Consider the following 23682-nt stretch of genomic DNA (forward strand, 5'->3'; position numbering starts at 1 on the left):
AGCACAGCTGAGAAGATGTTTCCATCTCTGCACCTGAGGGCTGTGTTGCAGACACAGCCATAGTTGTGGATCTCCCAGCTCTTCCTTCTTTGTTCTTTGGAACCCCAGCTATGGAACAGAGAACAGAAGAGTATTGGGCTTGGAGCTTCTCATCTCCCTGGAAAGATGTGCAGCCAATGCAAGGTGTGAGGACCAGTGGTGCTGAGGGCGTGGCAGCAGAGGTAAGCGTCCTAGAGCCAGAAGCAGTCCTGAAATCTTTGATCTGTGTTTGCCTCTGGTAGTCACTAGACCCCTGAAGAACAGATTTCAGGGTTCCATAGGTTGAAACAACCAATTCCACACTCAGGAGAGAACTGCTATTTTATTGCCCCAATTAACTGCTCTATTTGTTTATAAATTCTTCCCTTTTCTGTTTTATGATGCAGTTGTGGTGTGTTTAATGGAACTGAAAGATTAAAACTGGCAAGATGACTGCATATTACGTTTCCAAAGCTAATAAATGGTTTGAATCCAGAACGTTTGTGGCCCTTTCCAAAAATATTTGGTTTCTCTAAAAAGCAACAGCTGTTGGGAAATGGATGGAAGTTTTTACTGTAGTGTGTATAGCATTCTATTTAATGCTTTTATTCCTTTGGGGAATTTGCCTGCCTGATAACAGATAAAACAACAGGGACTTAGTAAAATATAAAAACTCATGATGTTAAAATCAGCAAGTTGGATGTTAAATTTAAAGTCACACAAGAAAACCAAGACTCTCTTTCTAAAAATACTTTTTGCTGAGTGGAAATATTTTGCTTCTGTGAAAATAGGTATAAGTTTTAAAAAAATCACTTTTCACTAATATTTCTATTGTATTTTTCAGTTTACAAAGCACACATATATTTAAAATTTAGATTTCACTACAATTCTTGATATTCTAGAATGTGCATCCCATTGCTTTTTTTAAAAAATAAATTTATTTTATTTGTTTGTTTATTTATTTTTGGCTGTGTTGGGTCTTCGTTGCTGCCCGTGGGCTTTCTCTAGTTGCGGCGAGCGGGGGCTATTCTTTGTTGCGGTGTGCGGGCTTTTCATTGCGGTGGCTTCTCTTGTTGCTCTTTTTGCGGAGCAGGGGACCTAGAGCATGTGTGGGCTCAGTAGTTGTGGCGTGTGGGCTCAGTAGTTGTGGTGCATGGGCTCTAGGGCACACAGGCTTGAGTAGTTGTGGCTCAAGGGTTCTAGAGCGCAAGCTCAGTAGTTGTGGCGCATGGGCTTAGTTGCTCCGCGGCATGTGGGATCTTCCCAGACCAGGGCTCGAACCCGTGTCCCTTGCATTGGCAGGTGGATTCTTAACCACTGTGCCACCAGGGAAGCCCCATCCCATTGCTTTTTAAAAACAAACACAACAGTATGAGGCTGGTGTCCCAAAGGCTGTCACCCTTGCTTTTGGCAAGCTGCTAAAATCCTAAGTCTGGAGTGGGGCTCAGCGATCTGGGTTTTTAACAGGCCCTTAGGTGATTCTGACACAGGTGCTCTACAGACTTCATTTTGAGAATCCCAGACTAACAAGGCAGAAGGTTCACAGGAGACAATTCTGCTTAGTTGACAGGCAGAGAAATCACAGTCCAGCTCAGCTCTGGCCCCCGCCTCTGTGCTCTATTAAATGGACTTAGTCTCACCCCTGAATTGCAGGTTTGGCCTCCACTTGTTGCTTCTGAGCCTCTGCAGGGCGGCTGCCCCCACCGTCAGCTGATTAGCCCCTGCCTTGGCTCCCGATGGCATCAGTGGTCACCAGGGAAAGGGATAGACATGATGTGCTCCAGTGGAAAGGGAGCTGGACTCTAAGTGAGGAAGTTTAGTGCTTTGAGTTTTATGTGTGAACCCTGCCACTCCTTTGCCATGTGAGAGATTGAAGGATTGGTGAGAAAAAAGAGGAAAAGAGAGAAATAAGAGTAAGATAATAAAATTCTATCTTTCCTTACTTTATGATTTCTACAGAGCTTTCTGTCCATCGAAGAGCTTCTAGAAAAAGATAGATGTGAGCTGAAAGGTCCTAAGCACAAAAGGGAGAGATGGAGGACAAATGGGGGAGCGGATGAAACCATAAGAGGCAAGGAAACATGCGTGGGTTACACAAAGTGGTGCATCCCATCCTGAGATTCTCCATGGCAGGGAGAGAAAATGGTGATGCCCTCAGCTCCTAGAGGAGAAAAATTGTAATATCAGGTAATGGTAGATTGTCAGAAGTACAGGGAATCTTTAGAACCGATTATGAAATGTAAGTCCAGAACTCTTTGGTCTGTAACAGTTTAACATTTTGCACAATTTTTATTATCATGGAAAATAAGAACCAAAAGCTACCGTATAACCTTGCTCCCACCCTCTCTCCACTCCTCACTTGATTCATGCTATGCCTCCCAGCACTGGTTTCTCTTAAAAAACCTTTCTAGTTGTTCTGGCATGAGTTAGAAAGCGGTAGGCTGGGCTCCAGGCCTGGTGCCCGCCTCCTGGGCCTGACTGCCAGCTTGCAGGGTGACTATGGAAGACTCGGCTCACCGCTTTGGTTTCCAGTTTCCTCATCTGTAAAAACAAGGAGCCAAGATGGTAATCTCTCCACCCCTTCTATGTCTAACAGTCTGGATTCCCTTAACATATTCAGGGTACTTTCTAAAGAACTAGCTAAACTTTTCCTGAAAGACAAAGTAAAAGGTCACTCTTTAGAGCAAGTGTGACTTTTATTAAACATAAGGATAATTTCCCTAACAGTAAATAGACTAAAAGGTTTGGTCTCTATTAGTCTGCAAGGGCTGCCATATAAAAGGTCCACTGAGTGGGTCGTTTAGACAGAAATTTCTTGTCTCATGATTCTGGAGGCTAGAAGTCCGAGGTCAAAGTGTCACAGGGTTGATTTCTTCTGAGGCCTCTCTCCTCGGTTTGGAGATGGCCATCTGCCCACTATGTCTTCACGTGGTCTTCCTACTCTGTGTGTTTGTCTCCTAATCTTTTCTTATAAGAACATTAGTCAGATTATAACTCACTCTAATCACCTCATTTGAATTTAATTACCTCTTTCAAGATCCTTTCTCCAAATACAGTCACACTGTAGGTCCTGGGGTTAGGATTTCAACATATGAATTTGGGGTGGGGCACAATTCAGCCTATAGCAATCCCCAAGTCGGGCATTCTTTTGGAGTGTGGAAAACATCTTATACCTCAGCTTGCTTGGGCAAAGCCCCAGATTAGAGGAGCAAAGAGGAGGATTAGATGAACTCTTGAAGACCTCACCAGTTCTAGGGGTTTGTGATATTGTGTAAAGCTCCTCAAACCCAACATCTCATCGCCGGGAACATGAACAAGAAAGGGGTGCAAAGAGCAGAGCTGCAGGAAAATGAAAGAGCAGATGACTTGTACTTCACGGAAAGCGAAGATGGAAAAGAACTCTGAAGCATTTGCATTTGGGGCCGTTTCATTACATCGTAAGGGCAGAGGTACTTTATCACACAGCTATTTGTTTGATCTGTGCCTGAAGGTGAACTTTTAGAGAGGATAAGAGTCTATTTCACATAAATCCCACTTTTAGCAAACGAAAGGCAGGATCCTGCTGAGGACAAAGGAAAAATTCATGATGCAATTCCACATATCCTCATGGGTGTCTTTTTATGGCTAAGAAGGGGGAAGAAGAATTCCTTTCCAATGTCACTGTGAAAGCATACTTACAGATTACTCTTTCTGATTGTTTGGACAGTAAAAGCAAGTAATGAGTCTCACACCACATATCTCTGGTTTTTATTGTCCCAATAACCTATTTGTCTTCTTAGGTACATTCTCAGCAGCACCGAGTACTCAGAAGAGAATGAGCGCATAGGTTCTGGTGCTCAGGCCTGCATCCCTCCCTATGGCTTCTCATGGCCAACAGTCCACTGTTGGTCAATCACCACCTTTGTTTTCCCTTTGGGAGAAGATGTACATGGTATTCATAGTGAATTACTCAGACTCTCAAGGCCAGCCACCAACATCTGCAGAAAATTATACATCCTTCTCAAGAAACCATCGCTCCCTGCAATGAAATCCATTTCTTTAATAACTAAAATAGCCTCTGCATCCAGCCTTACACACACACACACACACACACACACACACCAGTTTAGATGGTTATCTATGACATTAGCTTATTTGTAGGTCATTAACTTCTGGAAACTATTTCTTAACCACGTTTTCAGCTCACACTAGTGAGGAGGCACAGGCTTTATATTAGTTTTCTATCGCCGCTGTAACAAATTACCACAAACGGAGCAGCTTAAACAACACAAATTTATCTTCTTACAATTCTGTAGGTCATCAGTCCAACACAGGTCTCAATGGACTAAAATCAAGGTGTTGGCAGCGTTAGGGGAGAATCCTTCCTTTTCCTGCCTCTAGAGGCTGCCCACATTTCTGGGCTCGTACCCCCGCCTCCTCCCTCTTCAGAGCCAGAAAGGCTGTATCTCTCTGACTAGTTCCTCTGTAGTCACACCTCCTTCTGCATCTCTGACTTCCTCTTCTACTTTTAAGGAGATTGGGTCCACCTTCATAATCCAGGGTACTCTCCCCATTTCAAGGTCCTTAACCTTAGTGACATTTGCAAAATCCCTTTTGCCGACTAAGGTTACATATTCACAGGTTCTGGGGATTAGGACATCTTGGAGGGCCATTATTCTGCCCACCAAAATTTAGCTGCTCATTTTGATCTCTTCATTTGCAAAATCACAGAAAAAGATGCATGCCGTTTTAAGGCAGAGATTCTTGTTCCGGAACAACCCAGTTTTCTTTTTCTGTCTGCTCAGGTGTTTCTTTTAAGTCATAGGGAGATGAGGGGGCCTACATTTAGAGCCCACAAGGGAGGGGTGTAGTGTCTGTCAGGAGATCTCTTCCTGACCACCCAACCATGCAAACTAGTGGAAATCTTGATGCCACTTTGATTAGTCATGACCTCTGTTGTAAACCAAACATGTAATATTTATATACATTTGTTTAGGCAAAGCCTTATATGAGCCCCCTTGGCCCGCTATGACTGTTCAGGTGTCTCTTGGGTCTTGCATCACACAGTCAGAGCTCCTCCCTCAGGATGTTCTTCGTGCTCCATTGTGTTTGCCCATGTTCTCATCTGTTGATGCAGGACAACTTGCAAGGTGAGAACTCTAACTTGTTTCTTTCGTGCTCCCAATACCTAGCACAAGGCCTGGCGCATGAGCAGTGTAGTAAACACTTGTTGAATTAATGATAACTCTACATAAAAGCTCCTACTCATAGCTTTTCAAGCCCAGCCTCTGAGGTAAGTGGATGGCCTGGCAGACATACTAGAGATAGAGTAGGAATCTGAAGACAATTAATTTTTCCAGTTTTAATATTGGATTAAATTGGGGAAATTCAGGGAGTTGTTGTTGGTTCTTTTTTTAAAATAAACGAATCAGGCAGAGAAATTATATATATTCAATAATTAAATTTCCAACACAATATTAAAACCTACCAATGGTGAACCAGGAATGTAATGTAGTATTCAGGAAAGCACTCTGATCTAGGAAATAGAATACTTGAGTTCTGTTTAAGTAGCTGGGTAATTTGGGAAAAGTCAATTGCTATTTAGGAGATCCTGTCCTTACCGCTAAATGATTCTATTTGACACTTAACGTAGGCAATAGCCAAGGGCCTTCTCAAGGCTGAAATGCTGTCATTTCCATGGTCTTCTTATTCTAATGTGACGTGACTCAGTCTTTCCCAAAGTATAGAATGGGGAATGTGGATCACTGGGGAAATGTAACATGATTTTAGGGGGTACATGAATTAATATTCCTAATTTTAACAATTTATTGAATGGACTGAACATCATAAGGTACAATCAAGAAAGAGCATTGTTTTGATTCCCTGCCGCCTTCCCATTTGCCCTGTCATATCTTCATCATGCTTCTGGATAATATTCTAGGCCAGTTTCATAACTTTTCTAGTCACTTTTGGGTAATTAGTTTTTCTCATTGACAGATGAAAAAAACCTCATGTTCAGATATTGAAAATACTAGTAAAATGAAAATCAAAATTTTAATCTTTTACCCAATTCAGAGTTTCTACCCTCTACCGTCTGACCCCTGATACTGAAGACCAATGGTAGGAAAAGGGAGTGATATTTAATTTTGCTTTCCTTGCTTCACAGATTCCAATTCACAATGTTGCCTCTGGTTCTCCCAGAGTCAAAACCAGGAAGAAGATTAGAGGAAAACAGAAAGACTGGCTTGCCTGGAGCTGTTGTAAGCTTATGGTCATTGCCTTCCTTGTGACAGAGGCTGGCTCTCTCTGGAAGTGTTTTCATGGTTCCTTTGGAGCTGCTTCCACCATTCTACTAAAGACCACTCCCCAATGAGCTAGTGTACTCTCTGACTTTGTATGATACCCCTTTGGATCCTATCTTTTGGCAGTTTATCTCAATCAGCCTTTTTCTGCTGGGGTTCTGACCCCAGCATATAGATCTTAGGCAGTATCCTTTCAAGATGGCACTAACCCCTCTATCTTCTGGGGCATCATCCATGTGGCTCATAGGAGCTCAGTCTGTCATTTACAGAACGACTTGCTCTGTGTGTCATTTACAGAAGAGCATCTTGTTCCACTGGCCCTCTTTCCTAACCTCTTTCCCTCGGACTTCTTCAGTCCTGCAAACTCCAGGAAACACAATTTGGGCTTCTCCCAAGAATTTGCTAAAGCCTCGGAGCTGCCCAAGGCTTGCTTCCAGCTAAGGAGTAAGAGGTCATCCCCCGTGTCTGGCAAGTATCATCAGTCTCTGTGAGTGGTTTTCTTGAGGTCCCCTTACTTTGCTCAAGGTTGAGGGGCAAGAACCCACGGGAAAGAAAAGAAAACACCATAGTTTTCTGTATTCCAATGAAGTATTCTCCTCCTGATGAATCTTCAACCGTCTCTTGATAGTCTTAAAGGACCAGCTTGGCCACCTGTGAGTACCTTGCTTTAGACTGCTGGGGTACTGCTCATCACTTTTTTAAAGCTTTGAAACTTTACCTAAAATTCTAAGATGGCAGAAAAAGTCCCCTTTCACATCTTGTTATGTACGTATGTTACTATGAATCAGAAATGTATATAACTTATCAAATCTGTGATCTTGTAGACATTATTGTTTAGGATTAGAATAGAGACAAAAAGTAGAAAGCTTAAAGAAAAATGGAATGAATGATAGCATGTGGCTCATGGATATGGCAAAAACCATCACAGTGATATTTTCTGGCTGTCATGTTAAGCAGAATATAAGGCTGAGACAGTAATTCTCCCCCTTTCCTGCCTGTGACAAAAACAATGCTTACTGAGGACTGAAGACCAAATTTTTAGTCTATTGTAGCTAACATACAATGGGACAGTTCCTTCATTAATTTCAGAGTCAATTCTTCCAAGGTTCTTCTTAAAAGTGAAAAGATGCTAATTTCTAAGTTATAAGAGAATAATCTGTTTATCAGGATGAGGAATTATCATAAAATATAAAATAAGTGCTAAATATGGTGGTCACATACAGAATTGTAAAGACCTCTATAAATAATTTAACCATAGTTAAAAACGATTGATAAAAATGGTCTGTCTTTTTTCTTGATTACTTAAGGTAGTGTAAAGCAACGTATTGAAAATATCAAGGAAAGAATTAAAAGCATGGATTTCCATGAAAAAGAGGTTTTATAGATGAAAGAGCATTAAATTTAGAATAAAAACTTCCAGCTCTGCAATTTACCTACAGATAGTATGATCTTGGGCAAGTTCCTTAGCCTCCCTGACCCTGTCTTTGTAGAATCTTCCCTCAGAACCATTCTGGAAGTGTTCAAGAATCAAGTAAGATAATGTATGTGAAATGGAGAACAATCTAAAGAGCACCGTACAGTGCTTTATCAGTCAATACATACGAGCTGTTGTTTTTAATTTTTTTCATTGTGGTATAATATACCTACAATAAAATGTATCAATTTTAAGGTACAATTCAATGTGTTTTTTTAATTTAATTTAATTTATTTATTTTTTGCTGCCTTGGGTCTTCATTGCTGTGCACAGGCTTTCTCTAGTTGCAGCGAGAGAGGGCTACTCATCGCAGTGGCTTCTCTTGTTGCGAAGCACGGGCTCTAGGTGCATGGGCTTTAGTAGTTGTAGCACACAGGCTCAGTAGTTGTGGCACACAGGCTCAGTAGTCATGGCGCATGGGCTTAGTTGCTCCACGGCATGTGGGATCTTCCCAGACCAGGGCTCAAACCTGTGTCCCCTGCATTGGCAGGCAGATTCTTAACCACTATGCCACCAGGGAAGCCCTCGATGTGTTTTGACAAGTGTATATAGTCATATCACTGACACCACAGTGATGCTATAGAACATTTCGCTTACCTCAAAGTATTCTATTGTGCCTTGTTCCAACAATTCCTTCCCATATCCCTGGTTTAATCTTTTGTAGAATTTTATATAAATGGAATCATGCAGTGTGTAGTCTTTTGTGTCTGGCTTCTTTCACTTGGCATAATGCTTTCAATATTCATCCATGATGTTGCATTTATCAGTAGTTCCTTTTTATTGCTGACTAGTATTTCATTTTGTGGATACACAACATTTTGATTAGCCATTGACTAGTTGGTGGGCATTTGGTTGTTTCCAGTTTCTGGTTATTATGAACAAAGTTACTATTATCATTTGAGTATAAATCTTTGTATGGATATGTTTTCATTTTTGTTGGGTAAATACCTAAAAGTGAGGTTGCTGGGTTGTATAGTAAGTCCATGTTTAATTTAATAAGACACTGCCAAATTGCTTTCCAAAGTGGCTGCATCATTTTGCATTTCCACTAGTCATATATGAAATTCCCAGTTGTTCCGCATCCTCAGTAACACTCAGTATTGTCAGTCTTTGTAATTTTGTTAATCTAGGGAGTGTGAAGTGATATCTCATTGTTTTGATTTGCATTTCTCTAATGATGAATGATGTTCATCATATTTTCATATGACTATTTGTCATTTGTATACCTTCTTTGGTGAAGAATCTGTTCAAATCTTTGCCAGTTTTTAAAGTGGAGTTTGTTTTCTTATTATTGAGGTGTAAGAGTTCTTTTATATGTTCTAGATAAATGCCCTTATAGGTATGTGTTTGCAAATATTTTCTCCTGGTCTGTCACTTGCCTTTTTATTTTCTTCGTAGTGTCTTTTGAAGTGTGAGAGTTTTTGTGTTGCTGTCTTGTAGAAACAAGATGTGTTCCTCCCCGCCAAATTTGATTTAGGTGTTGAGACTTTGATACAACACATGCACCAAGAAGGTATGAAAAGGTTTATTACTCAACAATTAGACTTTCTGGGGAGAGCAGGGAAGGCCCCTAAACAGGTCCAAAAATGGCTTGAGAAAGCAGGGAAGAGACTGGTTTTGTTTTTATTGTAATTAGGGAATGGGGTTGGAGTGAGGGTTCCTGTGTACGAGAGCCAGGCCTTGCCTGTTTTGAACTTGGCAACAAAGGTGGGAGCACCTGGGCTTTTTTATCAGCTAGCCCAGATGTGGAGCAGAAGGGGAAGGTGGAATTGTGGGGTTTGAAAGATGTCAGCAGTAAAAATGAAACATCAAAATGTCAGGCTCCTTATTATGGTTTAAATTTTTGTAAAGACTAATTTATCATAGTTTTTCTTCTGTGGTTCATTTATTTTTGTGTTTCCTAAGAAATATTTTCATAATTTAAATAAAAAGCTTTTTCCTATATTTTCGTTTAGAAGTTTTTATATCTTTAGATATTTCATTTAAGTGATCTGTTTTGAGTTAATTTCTGTACATGGTGTGAGGTAAGGGTCTAGGATTTTTTTTTTCATATGATCAATTCTTCAACAGCCTTTTTTTATTGAAAAAGACTATTCTTTATCCCATTGAATTACCTTGGCACCTTTGTTGAAAATCAATAGGCTTTGGATATCAGGGTCTGTTTCCGGACTCTGTTCTATTTCATTGATCTATATGTCTCTATTTACTCCAATACCACACCATCTTTACTACTGTAGTTTTGTAAGTCTTGAAATTGCATAGTATAATTACTCCAAATTTTCTCTTCTTTTCCAAGTAACTCAACTGTCTAGATCTTCATTTGCACTTCAATATAAGTTTTAAAATCCATTTGTCAATTTCTACAAAAAGGCCTGTTGGGGTTTGGTTGAAATTGTATTGAGTCAATAGATCAATCTAGGGAGAATTGACATCTTATCAGTATTGTGTCTTCTGATAAATGAACACAGTTCATGTCTCCATTTATCCAGGTCCATTTTTAATTTCTCTCAAAAATGTTTTGTGATTTTTGGTGTACAGGTTTTATCCACATTGTATTAATTTTTCCTTAAGATTTTTAAATATTTTTGATGCTATTGTAAATAATGTATGTTTTTTTTTCAGTTTCAGTTTCCAATTGTCGAATTTTTGTTTCCAGCCAAAATGGAGTAACAGGGGCTGGATATATTCTCTCACTAAAACAACTCAAAAGCTGAACAAAATAGATAAAACAAAAGATTTCAAGTCATGGGACATCAGGCAACGATAGGCAGTGACTTTTTAGTGATGGAAAAAAAAAATGAGGCGAACCCTATGATTGCCTAGCCTATCACCTGGAGAGTGTTTCCAGGCCACAGAAGAGAGGGCAGCAACTCAGGCAGAGCCCAGCGGTCTCTGGAGTTGAGAAAATAGAGGTAGGCATTCAGGGAGGCCAAGCTGGCTAGAATTTGCAGGTCAGGGTACTAGAGAGAATAGAACTGCACTGAGAGAGAATTCAGAGGTCTGCAGAGAGTCCCCCAAAGTCTTCAGCTGAGTATGGGTCAGTGCATGCTGGAGAGGAAACTACCAGAAGCCAGGGAAAGAATCACTCAAAAAGTTTAGAGTAAACAATACTTAGAGCCCACACAGAGCCAAGAATAGTTACTGTTCCTACCAGTGACAGTAGAAAAACCTCAAAAACTTCGTAAGCTTTAGGCTAAATGCTGCTTTGGTTCTAATTAACAAAGCTTAACAGCAAGACTCAAATGGATCAAGAGTAAGTGTTTCCAAGTGATGTAAGTGCACCCCATAACTAAACTAGAGAATATTTGGGAATACAAAATCCAGCACTCAAGAAGGTAAAATTCACACTGTCTGGCATCCAATAAAAAAAATTACTGGATATACAAAGAAGCAGAAAAGTGTGATCTATAATTCGGGGGAAATTTCATTCAATTGAAAATGACCCAGAAATGACTCAGATGATAGAATTAGTGGACAAGGACATTAAGAGAATTCCTATAACTGTATTCCATATGTTTAAGAAACTAGAAGAAAGATGAAAAATGTTAGGTAGTGACATGAACAATATAAAAAAAGACCTAAATTGAACTTCTAGTGGTGAAAACTACGATGTTCGGGTAAAGGAATGTATTGGATGGAATTAATGGCAGATTGAACGCCAAAGAGGAAAAAAAAATAGTAGATTTGAAGCAATAGAAGCTATGAGTCCTAATATACGGCCTAAGATGTGTGTCATAGTTTCCTCGAAGGGAAGGGGAGAGAGGGGAGCATAAAAAGCATTTAAAGAAATAATGACTGAACAAATTTTCAAATTTGATGAAAATTATAATCATACAGATCCAGGAAGCTCAAAGCACCCCAAGAAACATGAATGAACCTCAAAATAATGCTGAGTAAAAGAAGCCAGACCAAAAAGAGTACATAGTCTATGATTTCATATATATGAAAATCTAGAAAATGCAAGCCAATTTATAGTGACAGAAAACAGATGAGGATGGAGAAAGGGCATGGAGGGGTGAGAGAGAGGGATTACAAAGGGTCAAAGAAAACTTTTGAGGGTGATGGATAAGTTCATTTTCTTGATTGTGGTTACGGTTTCATGAGTGTATATATACATGGAAAACTTACCAAATTGTACATTTAAATATATGCAGTTTATTATATGTCAACTGTACCTCAACAAAGCTGTTTAAAAGTTCCAATTGTTTGTTGTTAGTATATAGAAATATAATAGATTTTTTCATATGGACCCTGTATCCTGCAACTTTGCTAAACTCACTCGTTCTAATAATGCTTGTTCTTGTTACTATTATTGTTGCTGTTGTGATTAAAATCATAAACATTATCAAAGGAGACATTTAATCCACATGTCAGAGCTTTGCAAACTGAGAACCACTCTATAAGTTATTTTATTAACTATAATAGAAAAATCTTTTTATTCTCACGGGTACCTAAGCAGAGGGGGTTTCTCCGTAGAAGATTAAGGCCTGGATGTACTGAGATCCTAGCAGTCACATGAGAACAGTAATGTACACAGGACTCTAAATACTCAAGGGCCAGGCCATCATCCTTCTCTAACAATTGCAGGAAATGGACTCAGATCCCTTTTCCTTAGAGCTCGTGTGCCAGCTCCCCTGGTAGGGAAGCCCCTGCATCCTGTCTGCTCAGGATTTGATGGTTGGTGATAAAATAGGCCCGTGCTCTCCAAGAGCTGGGAACTGCTCAGAACAGAAGTATTTATGAGTTCCCTGGAAATGCCTGCTGAACGCACCCTGGAATCTGGCTGGAGAGCTTTCCCCTGCACAAGCATGCTTACTGCTGCTCAGCTATTGAGCTCTTGTCAACACCAGCAGAGCAGGGGAGAGAACTTTCTACAGAGTCCAGCTCATGTTCCTGGCTTGCTATCCATAGCCTTCTACAAAAGACCTTCTCCATCCAGTGGCCCTGCCGCTGCAGTTTTCCAGTTCCGTGGAACAGGACTTAGTGTTAGAATAACAGATCCTATTTATGCTTTATGAGGAATGAATTTTTCAACTTTGGTAAACTTATTAAGCGTTCTCTATGGGCTGCCAACAGCAGAGGATTATACTAGAGAGCAAATTGGATGTGCTGAAATCCATACATTTATATTCCATTGTTTTCCTAGCACTGTGAGCAAATGTTATTTCATATGGACATCACATTTCTCTTTAGTCCCGTCAAACATCTGATGTGCACTCAAGTTTTTCCTTGCTCCATGGATGGCAGTGTGACAAGTTAGGCTTCCAGCTATTCCTCAGGGGCCTTAGTTAAATTCACATACCTCCGATTTCTCCTGCAGCTCTGATTTCCCCTCTTATGGAACTCATCTTTGCTCCAAATGTCTTCTTTAGCAACACAGAAACTCCAGCAATGGGTGAACACGTTTTCTCCAAGTTCAGAAATTATTCAAACTTCAAGGTTTTTGGAATTTAAAGGGGATTCTTGGTTTCTGCATCAGGTCACCCATAACACAGTGCAACTTCTGTTTTAAAGTGGGATGAAAACCTTTTTAAGAAGCTTATTGAAATGGCTCAGAAGATCTTGTGGACATCAAATAGTTTTTAAAGGACAATATTTTGATAGTTTAATTATAAGGAAATAGGAAACATGCAGATTAAATTGACCCTAAAACACACATGGTTTTAAAAATTAAGGGCAAAGAATTCTGGCAAAATACATGTTTTGAATCTAAAACACATGAACAAAATCAAAAGGCCCAATGGATTCAGATTACAGCACTTGGACTAAGGTGATCTGCCATACAGAATCCTGAGGAGACCACAGGCCACTCCTTCGTGCTGTCTCTGACCTCCTTGTCACCTGGGATTCACTTTCACACCTCAGTTTTTGCCTCTGAAAATGAATAAAGATACGAAATCCCTCCTCCTGTCATTTCTTTTAGATTCTAAAATAAATTATATGCTCTTTGAATTCCAAGTATATAAAGTTTGTTCCTAAGCAGATCCATTTCTTACCTGAAGGAAGTGATGACTTTTACTCTGTTAAGCTTCTTAATTGTCAGGAAGCAGAGTGTCACTCTTGAGTCATGTAATTAAGAAACCCCAGTGTTTATATTTTCTTAAATACCTAAACAGGTATTTCTAACTTTTCTAGCCACAGAAGCTATTAATCACCTAGTAAATGGATGAAAGGGCACTTGCTTTGGAGAGCTCCTCCAGAAGGTCTCCTTCCCTCCTAGTGATTCTTCTTCCATGGAGCAGAGTTTAGGGATTCCCAGCAGACAACAAATTTGCTCATGGTGCCTTGTTTTGGTGCATTTGGTAACTGTGTGTGTATACTTGTCATTGTCTTTGAAACATTATTTGTGGGAGTCTTTGAGGCTTGTCATGGAGGCATGTTCCTCTAGAGAGGTTTTGCTTCTGCCTGGTGCTTGTGGGCGTTACCAGTCCTTGACAACCTTTTGTCAAATTCAGAGTTTGAGGTTCTCTGGAACCTCCAGGCAAGGCAAACCCAGCTGCAAATACACACGAGGGTTGACCTGTGGCTGTTATATCTCAGAGACAGATTTCTTTTCTTCCCCCCTCTTTCCTTCCCTTCTCCACCTATGGGTGTAGTGGAGGCTAGTTTACTTCTGGTTGACACATACTCTGAGGATGTTGTCTCAGGGGTCCATTTAATGTGGAGAAGGTTTTTTTCTTAAGCTCCTCTCCTGCATTGGCCCTAAGCCTTGACCTCTGTACACCTCTGCATCAGACCAACAAAACTTAGCAAATACCTTCTGGCAAAGCATCTGGGGTGCTCAGGTCTTGCTTTCCTCTCTAGCTTCCCTCTTTCCCTTAGATTTTGCCTGGTATTTCCTTACAGCCTTGTCAGCGTCTACCATACACTTATGAGACTTTTTGGTTAATATTTTATCCAATATTTTTAGTTGTCTTCTGCTGGAAATTTGGTCTGAAAAAAAACAACAACCCTACAGAACTTCCAGAAGTAGAACTTCTCTAGATATAAAGTTGAGTTGAAAGTTTCCAACCATCTGATAGCCAACAGATGCTAGCTCAAGGATTTGCATTAAGTCCGGACTTCAAGGCTTAGAACAAGGAGACCAGTTTCCACTTCTCCTGTACTAGCTGGCAATGCTTGTTCTACCATTTGGCATTTATGAAATCCTGTACCAGAGATTTTATGAGAATCCTATTTATCTGAGGCCTATACCAGCCCTATACCACATATGGTGGTGGTAAATGTGAGTTCTTTTCATACAATTCTAAGGAATTTGGGATATGACCTATTTTATTTATTTACTTATTTATTTAGGGTTTTTTCTGGCCATTGCCTGTGGCATGTGGGATCTTAGTTCCCCGACCAGGGGTCGAACCTGTGCCCCCTGCAGTGGAAGTGCGGAGTCTTAACCACTGGACAGCCACGGAAGTCCTGCCGCCTATTTTAAAGGCTAAATTTAATTGGTCTGTCCTTCTGCTTGAGGAAAAAAGTGATATGTGTTCAAAGTGAGTTATACGATGTCATAAATTTATCCTCAGTAGAAAGCAAACTCGAAGTTGAGAAAAATAGTCTCAACTCCCCTGCTACAGCATTTCCCCATTTTGCCTGAGCTGGTGTTAAACTGGTTTCCATGCTCTATCTCAGACATCAAAACAAAGAGGGTCCAGCCTGATGCAGAGTGAGGCAGGCTCAAGCTCAAAGCCAACCACTGACTCCTTCAGGGTCAAAGGGTGGTCTGAATGCTGAAAGCAGGAAGCAGAACGCAATGCTCACGTCAGGCCTTTGTGGAAGCAAGGACAGTTTGCTTGTGGCCTCAAAGACAGGAAAATTCGAGTAGAAAAGAGATGCTCTTCTGCACCTGATGATTCTGTTTCTGACAATGGGCTTCTCTCTTGGCCAACCCCTCATTATGCCTGGGCAACCCCCCTGCACCCAGAGCAGCAGCAGGGCCTGGCAAACAAAGAAGTGTTTTGTAATAGGTGCTCAGTGGATTTTAAAGAATGAATGGAGGAATGAGTGAATGAACAAATGAACAGAATGTCCTTTTCTTCCAGGTTGGCAATGTTCCTTCTGTTCTTCAGAGAGCGTTTGTCACCCTATAGCTCAGTGAATTGCTTCTTGACTTACTGGAAATAAATGGTACTTTCTTCACAATTGATGCCCTATCGCAGTAGTTTTTCAAAGTGTGGCCCACAGACCACCTGTATCCAAATTACCTGGAGTGTTGGTCAAAATTGCTAACTCCTGGGCCCCATTCCACAACTACTGAATCATAATTTCTGGGGATGGGCTCAGGAATCTGCACTTTTAACACAACCCCAGATGATTCTTTTGTACAAAGGAGCTTGAGAGGTGTTGTATTATGTGGACATTATCATCACATCAATAAACATTTATTAAGCAAACACTCTGTGGATTGCATATTTTAGTCTCCACTCTATGAAAATGACCTGTAGGAAGTCTGTAATCTGTTTTTATGTATTTTATGAGGTTGTTTGAGTCTTTCTAATGTTGGATGCATCTATTTGCCTTATCACCACAATCATCTTTATTTAAAAAATCCATACACATAGTGTGCCATGATGAGGTTTCTATAGAATGAGAAAATATTTCCCTCTAGACTCTAGACAGTTAAAATCTGAGCTATGACGTACCATCGAAGACGTACAGTGCAGAATTTAAAGAGTTAGAGAGGAAGGGTGTTCCTTTCAGTTTTCTACAGTTTGGAAATTCCTCCAGTCTTGAAATAGTAATTCATTTAAGCAAGTTTGTCTTATCTTTGTCCAATATGGCTTCGTATAATTTTCATATAATTTCCTAGTCAGCATTCCTTTCATGAAATGACGCGGGATGAGTCCAGAGTATTTGCCTTGGCTAATTTTCTCTTTGTTAAGGAAAACCCCATGGCTGTAAAAGAAACTGTGTGTTTTTGCTTTCATTTTTTTGAAAGAAAAAATGAATTTCTCAAAATAGGTCCATGTTCCTAAAAAGTAAGCTTGCATAAAAATTGTTCTTTTTGTCAAGTTCAGGAGATTTCCAATGCAGAATAGAAAGGATCAGGTAACACGCTGAAGAGAGATTTCCATAATTAACTCTGCTGCATGTGAACAGAACGCCTCTCCCCTCTCTGAATAACATCCTGTGTAAAAGAAGTGTGGATTAAAAACACAATGAGTTAGGGCACTACATCCTTTGTTGCAGACAGTAGGGAAGTAATTGATCAGTTGCTTTTCATACAATGAGGCAAACCTCAGCTGAATCGCAAACCTCATGTTAAGAGCAATAAAAATATAAAGCGATACTTGTTTGCAGACCCTGGTGAAGAACCACATTGCAGCAGATTTACTCTTTCCTTTATATAGGCCTCAGATTAGAAATCAGCTGAATTGGTAGGTTTTGAGGCCTCATTCGTCATGTGTGGTACTAGCTTGCCAAAGCAAACTGTGTTGCTGCGTAAACACGCGGTCTCCAGGAAAACGGGGTTCTGACACGGGCACACCCAGACCGACCTGGGGACACGCTTGAAGCGTGCTTTGCCGAAGAAAAGGAACTGATTAAAAGAAAGGCTGCCAGGAGCCTTGTGAAGAAGAGGGTGTAGAGACATTAAGCCCTCTGGATCGTCTGAGGTTCTGCCACGCTCAGATGAGAAACACGCTGCTCCCTAGGCGGTTGGTAGTGTGAAGGAGAGTTCATTACACTTCCAAAGATAAAAGCCAATTTTATGACAGCTGAAAGGATTAAAATAAAACATAATATCCTTCAGTTTATGAAGGTGCATTGGTGGCCCATTGTCTGGGGTCACCCAGAATCTTGTACCCAGCTATGAGCAATAAGTTTAAATTGTCCAAAAAGAAGAAAACATTTTTTTTTAGAAGATTTGGTTGATTTAGTGATTATTTAATAATTGTGCATTGCGGTAATTACAAAGAGTTTGATTTAGCTTCAACTCTCACCTCTCCGAAGGCAAATAGAGGATAGGTTTTTAATTATTTTAAAATGAAATCTCTGGAGCAATTTACATGCCCTGTACATTTTAACCAATGAAAGGGAAAATCCAAGGCATTTTCTGCTGCAAGCTTCAATTGTGTAAAGGCAAAAGGGGCTAGGAGTTGTATATAACATGGGTGAGCACAGAGTGTGTACTCAAACCAGCCAGGAGTCGATAGGAGACGGGTTCCATTGATTAGGTCTGTTCTCTCACCTGCAGGCATCTGGTGGTTGAAAACTTTAAACATTAAAAAGTCCATCCACCAGCTGGATTCAGCTGCGCCAATATTGCTGCCAGTTCATCTGCAAAACACACAATCTACCTCACTTCTAAAAAAGGGCAAGAAGAGAATCCTTAAATGGGGTAAAACAAATCTCACCATAGATTCAAAAAGGCCAAATCAATCTTGTTTTTCTCTCATCTTTTTCTCCTGGCCCATCTTATGTAAAGATGCTGCCCCTGGTTTATGTCTTTGATGTCCTCCTTCATCTAGTGGAAATTGTGCTGTGTTTTAAGAGCTCTTCCAAACCATAAGTAGCATATTAATTAATTATTGGGTTAGTGAAACAAATTGCACATCAGTGTATTTTAGAATTATTCTCCGATTAGATTTGGTTTATTGAGTTAGAGGAGAAGGAGAGTGGGATTTCTGGTTAGAGTAGAGGGGGCAGTGTGCAGGGTTATGTTCTGAATTGAGAAACGTTGTGCGCTTTCTGATTAAATAAAATCAAGCAGTATATGTATGTGCAGCAGCTGGAAGAGGATAAGGGGAGGGTGATTCCGAGAATCAGATGCCATATTCCTTCTTTGGAAGATTTCTCCAACTTTTGGAAAATCTGTAGCTCATGTACAAGGCTGAAATACTGTCTGGGGAGGATATGCTGAAAGAGGAGAGAAAAGGAGTTGACATGTTGCTGGCATGGGGTCAGTAATGCACGGGGTCAGGAATTTAGAGTATTTCAGATGGCATAACAATTTGGGGCCTGGGATATAAAGGAAGGGAAACAGAAATCACAATGGACATTATGTCCAAACTGTCACATGCCACAGAGATCCCATTCAAGAAAAACTTTCCTTCAACATGTGGAAGTAGTACCCCACTTTCATGATTCCTGGTGTACGTACTCCTGAAATATTGAATTACTCATTTGGGGCCCTTTTCACTTACAAACTTTTCTTCCCTACATCAGGGATCCCTCCTCAGACAAGGTCCTCTACAGTCCCTGTATAATGCTGTACAGAGGGCATTTGTCAATGCCTTATAGAATCTGGCCACTGGCTCCTTTCAAATCACCTTCCCTGTGTTGCCCCCAGAAGCCTCTTCTCAGCCACTCTGGTTTGTTCTCTGAAGATTCCAAATGCCTTCCTGGGCATTTGCTCAGAGCGCAGCTCACTTTCTGCTTGATCCTCCTTCACCTCTCCACTTATCCAGATTCTACCCAGCCTTGGAGGTCCAGACAAACGCTACTTCTCTCAGGAAGCCCCCCTGATTTCTCAAACCCTGGAGCCCGCGATGCTTCTTTATGAGCCGTTAGCTTGGCAATTTGCTGACTGCCATCATATAGATCAGGGGTCCCCAAGCCCCGGGTCGAGGACCGCTACTGGTCCTCGGCCTGTTAGGAGCCAGCAGCAGAGCAGGTGGTGAGCAGCGGGCGAGCCAGCAAAGCTCCATCTGCCGCTCCCCATCGCTCCCCATCGCTCGCAGTACCGCCTGAACCGTCATCCCCCTCCCCCCGCCAGTCCGTGGAAAAATTGTCTGTCACAAAACCGGTCCCTGGTGCCAGAAAGGTTGGGGACCGCTGATATAGATCATTGTCTTACGTTGTTATTGACATCTCAAGGCTCTACTACGCTTTGTCGGTGTTCCTTGACTATTAGTTTCTTGAGCGGAGGGGTTGGGGAATCTAGGACAGTACCCTCTACGTAACTTGCATCCAAAAAGTGTACAGTGATGAATTTGTAAACAGCAACAACAAAAAAGTACTGAGAAATGTTTCTTTCATTCCTTCCTATTAATATTAGATCTATTAAATTTAATTCATTAGATACTTAACTAAAAAACGAAAATTATTAGCATTTAAAAATGCATTTAATTTCTATCAAGGAGGCTTTAAGACACATGGACTATTTTATTTCTTGGCATAATACTTGTATTTTCTCATAAAATGAAATAGAATGATATTACTTTAAAGAAATGACATATTTCATCACATTCTTGTGTCTGTCCTTTTCCCTGTTACCTTCTTATTACTGGAGAATAGCGGATGAACTTGCCATGTGGCAAAAAATAAGAAAGGAATGGAGAGACAGATATCACCTTGGCTTTCTGATGCCTTCCTCTGAGAACTGTCCCGTGTTTGACCTCATTTCTTCAATCCACATCCACTCACTGCTTCTGTTCTTCTTGTACAGGTTGGGGCTGGGCAAGAGCGCAGTGTGACGCTTCCTTAAATTACTGACCTGTTGGGATGGGCAGAGCATATCTAGAGGGAGCTAAGTGGTTAATTGCAATTCATGGACCCAGCCAAACTAAAATGCAGCTTGTTCACCAAACCATCCCCCTCCCCCTCCCTCTTCTCTGGATCAATCCCAGCCCTAATTAAAATGTAATATTCTCCTTATGTGACTCTTTGGAAAAGTTTGTGGAATGACCACATAATACAGAGCAGGTTTTCCAGATGTTCCCTGTCTTGGCTGGTATTCACATGCACAGCATCTCCACCCCCAAATTTCTCCTCTCTACACTTACCATATGACCTCCTCTCCCTTCCCACTTCTCCTTTGCTGTCCCTGATATGCTGTGCATAACTTCCTGAGTCTGATTGCTGTGCCTTCAGTGTATAAGAACCATTACTGAAGTGCAGTGGGCCAAGAAAAAAGTAATACTTGCTTCCACGGAGCACTTTTATGCTATCTACAATGGAAAAAACAACTTTGAACTGCTTCTAAAACAACCGGCATTAAAATCACTTCTGTTTGCAGTTGAGATGGATTTTGCAGTTGAGATGGATTTTGCAGTAACCTTTCCAAACCTGCTTCCTCTGAATGTTTTTCAGTCCATAGAGTGGCTTTCTCAGTGAGAATTTAAAATGGTGCCCCTATAAACACTTGGCCTACACCTCAAAAGGTCATTTTCCAACACTCGCTCACGAGCGCTCGTGAAATCAGGGCCTGCAGCCACAAGATCTCCACGAAGGTTGTACAGGCATGGTGATGTTATGAAACACTGTTCCAAACTGCGAATTAATAAGATTGGCCACTATGACACAGCCATCAGGTTTCAGCACATTTTTGATAATGTGATCACTTAGCATAGTTATCTGAGTTCAATTTCCCATGCCTCTCCCCACACATATTTTCCACATCCCTTCAGCCTTTTGATCTGTGTTCCTTAGCTCTTATGAGAATTTCTCAATGAGAGGTTGCACTATGGCAACCTGTAAGCAAAATCCATGTTCAAAAAAAATCTATACTTTTTTCAAAATTTATGAATATTTTCAAGTTGCAAGATTTCGCTCACAGATTTGGACTCCTGGCCTCTCTCTCTCTCTCTCTCTCTCTCGAGAATTTAGACGTAGCACTGTTCTGTTGGAACTGACTCCAGTGGCTGCTTCCTTCATGGGGGGCAGGAACCATCCGCTTGTTGGACCTTCTGATTACAGGCATGCTTTCCCATCACCTACCTGGCATTTTGACTTTAACATTTTGAGTCATAACTATTTCAGTTCAAATATTTTATAGACAGAAATTCAGCCAAGTAAGACATGTTTGAAGCCAGATGTTGTTAGTTAGCTTAAAAAAAAAAATCTAAATTCTTCCTCCTGGGTAATATGTCTCATTTATCTATATTCTTGACACTGGTTTCCCAAGTAAACTGAGGTCTCTCACACAGCATACCCTAGTGGTTAATAGCAAGGGCTTTGGAGTCAGGTAGCCTTGACTACTTTCTAGCTGCATGGTGCTGGGAAATTGCTTAAACTCTTTGTGCTTCAGTTTTCCTATCTCTAAAATAGAAATACACCTTAACCCAGTGGTTCTCAACAGTACTGTGCATCAGACTCACCTGGAGAGCTTGTTAGATGATGGCGGGCTGGTCCTATCTTCAGTCTCTGATTCAGTAGGTCTGGGATGGGGCCTGAGAATCTGTAACATCTCTAACAAGTTCCCTGCTGCTGCTCCAGCACCCACACTTTTAGAACGACTGCCTAATCCCCTAGGTGAAGATTAAAAGTGATAATCGTAAACAGAAATATAGATCAATGGAAGAGGATAGAAAGGCGAGAGATAAACCCATGCACATATGGTCACCTTATTTTTAATAAAGGAGGCAAGAATATACAATGGAGAAAAGACAGCCTCTTCAATAAGTGGTGCTGGGAAAACTGAACAGCTACATGTAAAAGAATGAAATTAGAACACTCCCTAACACCATACACACAAATAAACTCAAAATGGATTAAAAACCTAATGTAAGGCCAGACACTATAAAACTCTTAGAGGAAAACATAGGCAGAACACTCTATGACATAAATCACAGCAAGATCCTTTTTGACCCTCCTCCTAGAGAAATGGAAATAAACAAATGGGACCTAATGAAACTTCAAAGCTTTTGCACAGCAAAGGAAAACATAAACAAGACGAAAAGACAACCCTCAGAGTGGGAGAAAATATTTGCAAATGGAGCAACTGACAAAGGATTCATCTCCAAAATATACAAGCAGCTCATGCAGCTCAATACCAAAAAAACAAACAACCTAATCCAAAAATGGGAAGAAGACCTAAATAGACATTTCTCCAGAGAAGATATACAGATTGCCAGCAAACACATGAAAGGATGCTCAACATCACTAATCATTAGAGAAATGCAAATCAAAACTACAATGAGGTATCGCCTCACACTGGTCAGAATGACCGTCATCAAAAAATCTACAAACAGTAAGTGCTGGAGAGGGTGTGGAGAAAAGGGAACCCTCTTGCACTGTTGGTGGGAATGTAAATTGATACAGCCACTATGGAGAACAATATGGAGGTTCCTTAAAAAAGTAAAAATAGAACTACCATACGACCCAGCAATTCCACTACTGGGCATATACCTGGAGAAAACCATAATTCAAAAAGAGTCATGTACCACAATGTTCATTGCAGCTCTATTTACAATAGCCAGGACGTGGAAGCAACCTAAGTGTCCATCGACAGATGAATGGATAAAGAAGATGTGGCACATATATGCAATGGAATATTACTCAGCCATAAAAAGAAATGAAATTGAGTTATTTGTAGTGAGGTGGATGGACCTGGAGTCTGTCATACAGAGTGAAGTAAGTCAGAAAGAGAAAAACAAATACCATATGCTAACACATGTATATGGAATCTAAAAAACAAAATTGGTTCTGAAGAACCTAGGGTCAGGACAGGAATAAAGACACAAACATAAAGAATGGATTTGAGGACATGGGGAGGGGGAAGGGTAAGCTGGGACGAAGTGAGAGTGTGGCATGGACATATATACACTACCAAATGTAAAATAGATAGCTAGTGGGAAGCAGTCACATAGCACAGGGAGATCAGCTCGGTGCTTTGTGACCACCTAGAGGGGTGGGATAGGGAAGGTGGGAGGGAGAAGCGAGAGGGAGGAGATATGGGGACATATGTATATGTATAACTGATTCACTTTGTTATAAAGCAGAAACTGACACACCATTGTAAAGCAATTATACTCCAATAAAGATGTTAAAAAATAATTTTAAAAAGTTAAAAAAGTGATAATTGTGTAAAACACATGGTTTAGTGACTTAGTCATTTGACTGAAATAAAAATTTATATTTAATTTGTTAGAGGTTCAATGTTTAACTCTATACAAAACCTGATGAATCATTGCATTTTGATAAACAGTATAGATTAATGGGGATTCCACATATAACTAAACTATTTCATTTCTG

The sequence above is a fragment of the Orcinus orca genome, chromosome 7 (assembly GCF_937001465.1).
Source record: "Orcinus orca chromosome 7, mOrcOrc1.1, whole genome shotgun sequence".
NCBI classification, from domain to species: Eukaryota; Metazoa; Chordata; class Mammalia; order Artiodactyla; family Delphinidae; genus Orcinus; species Orcinus orca.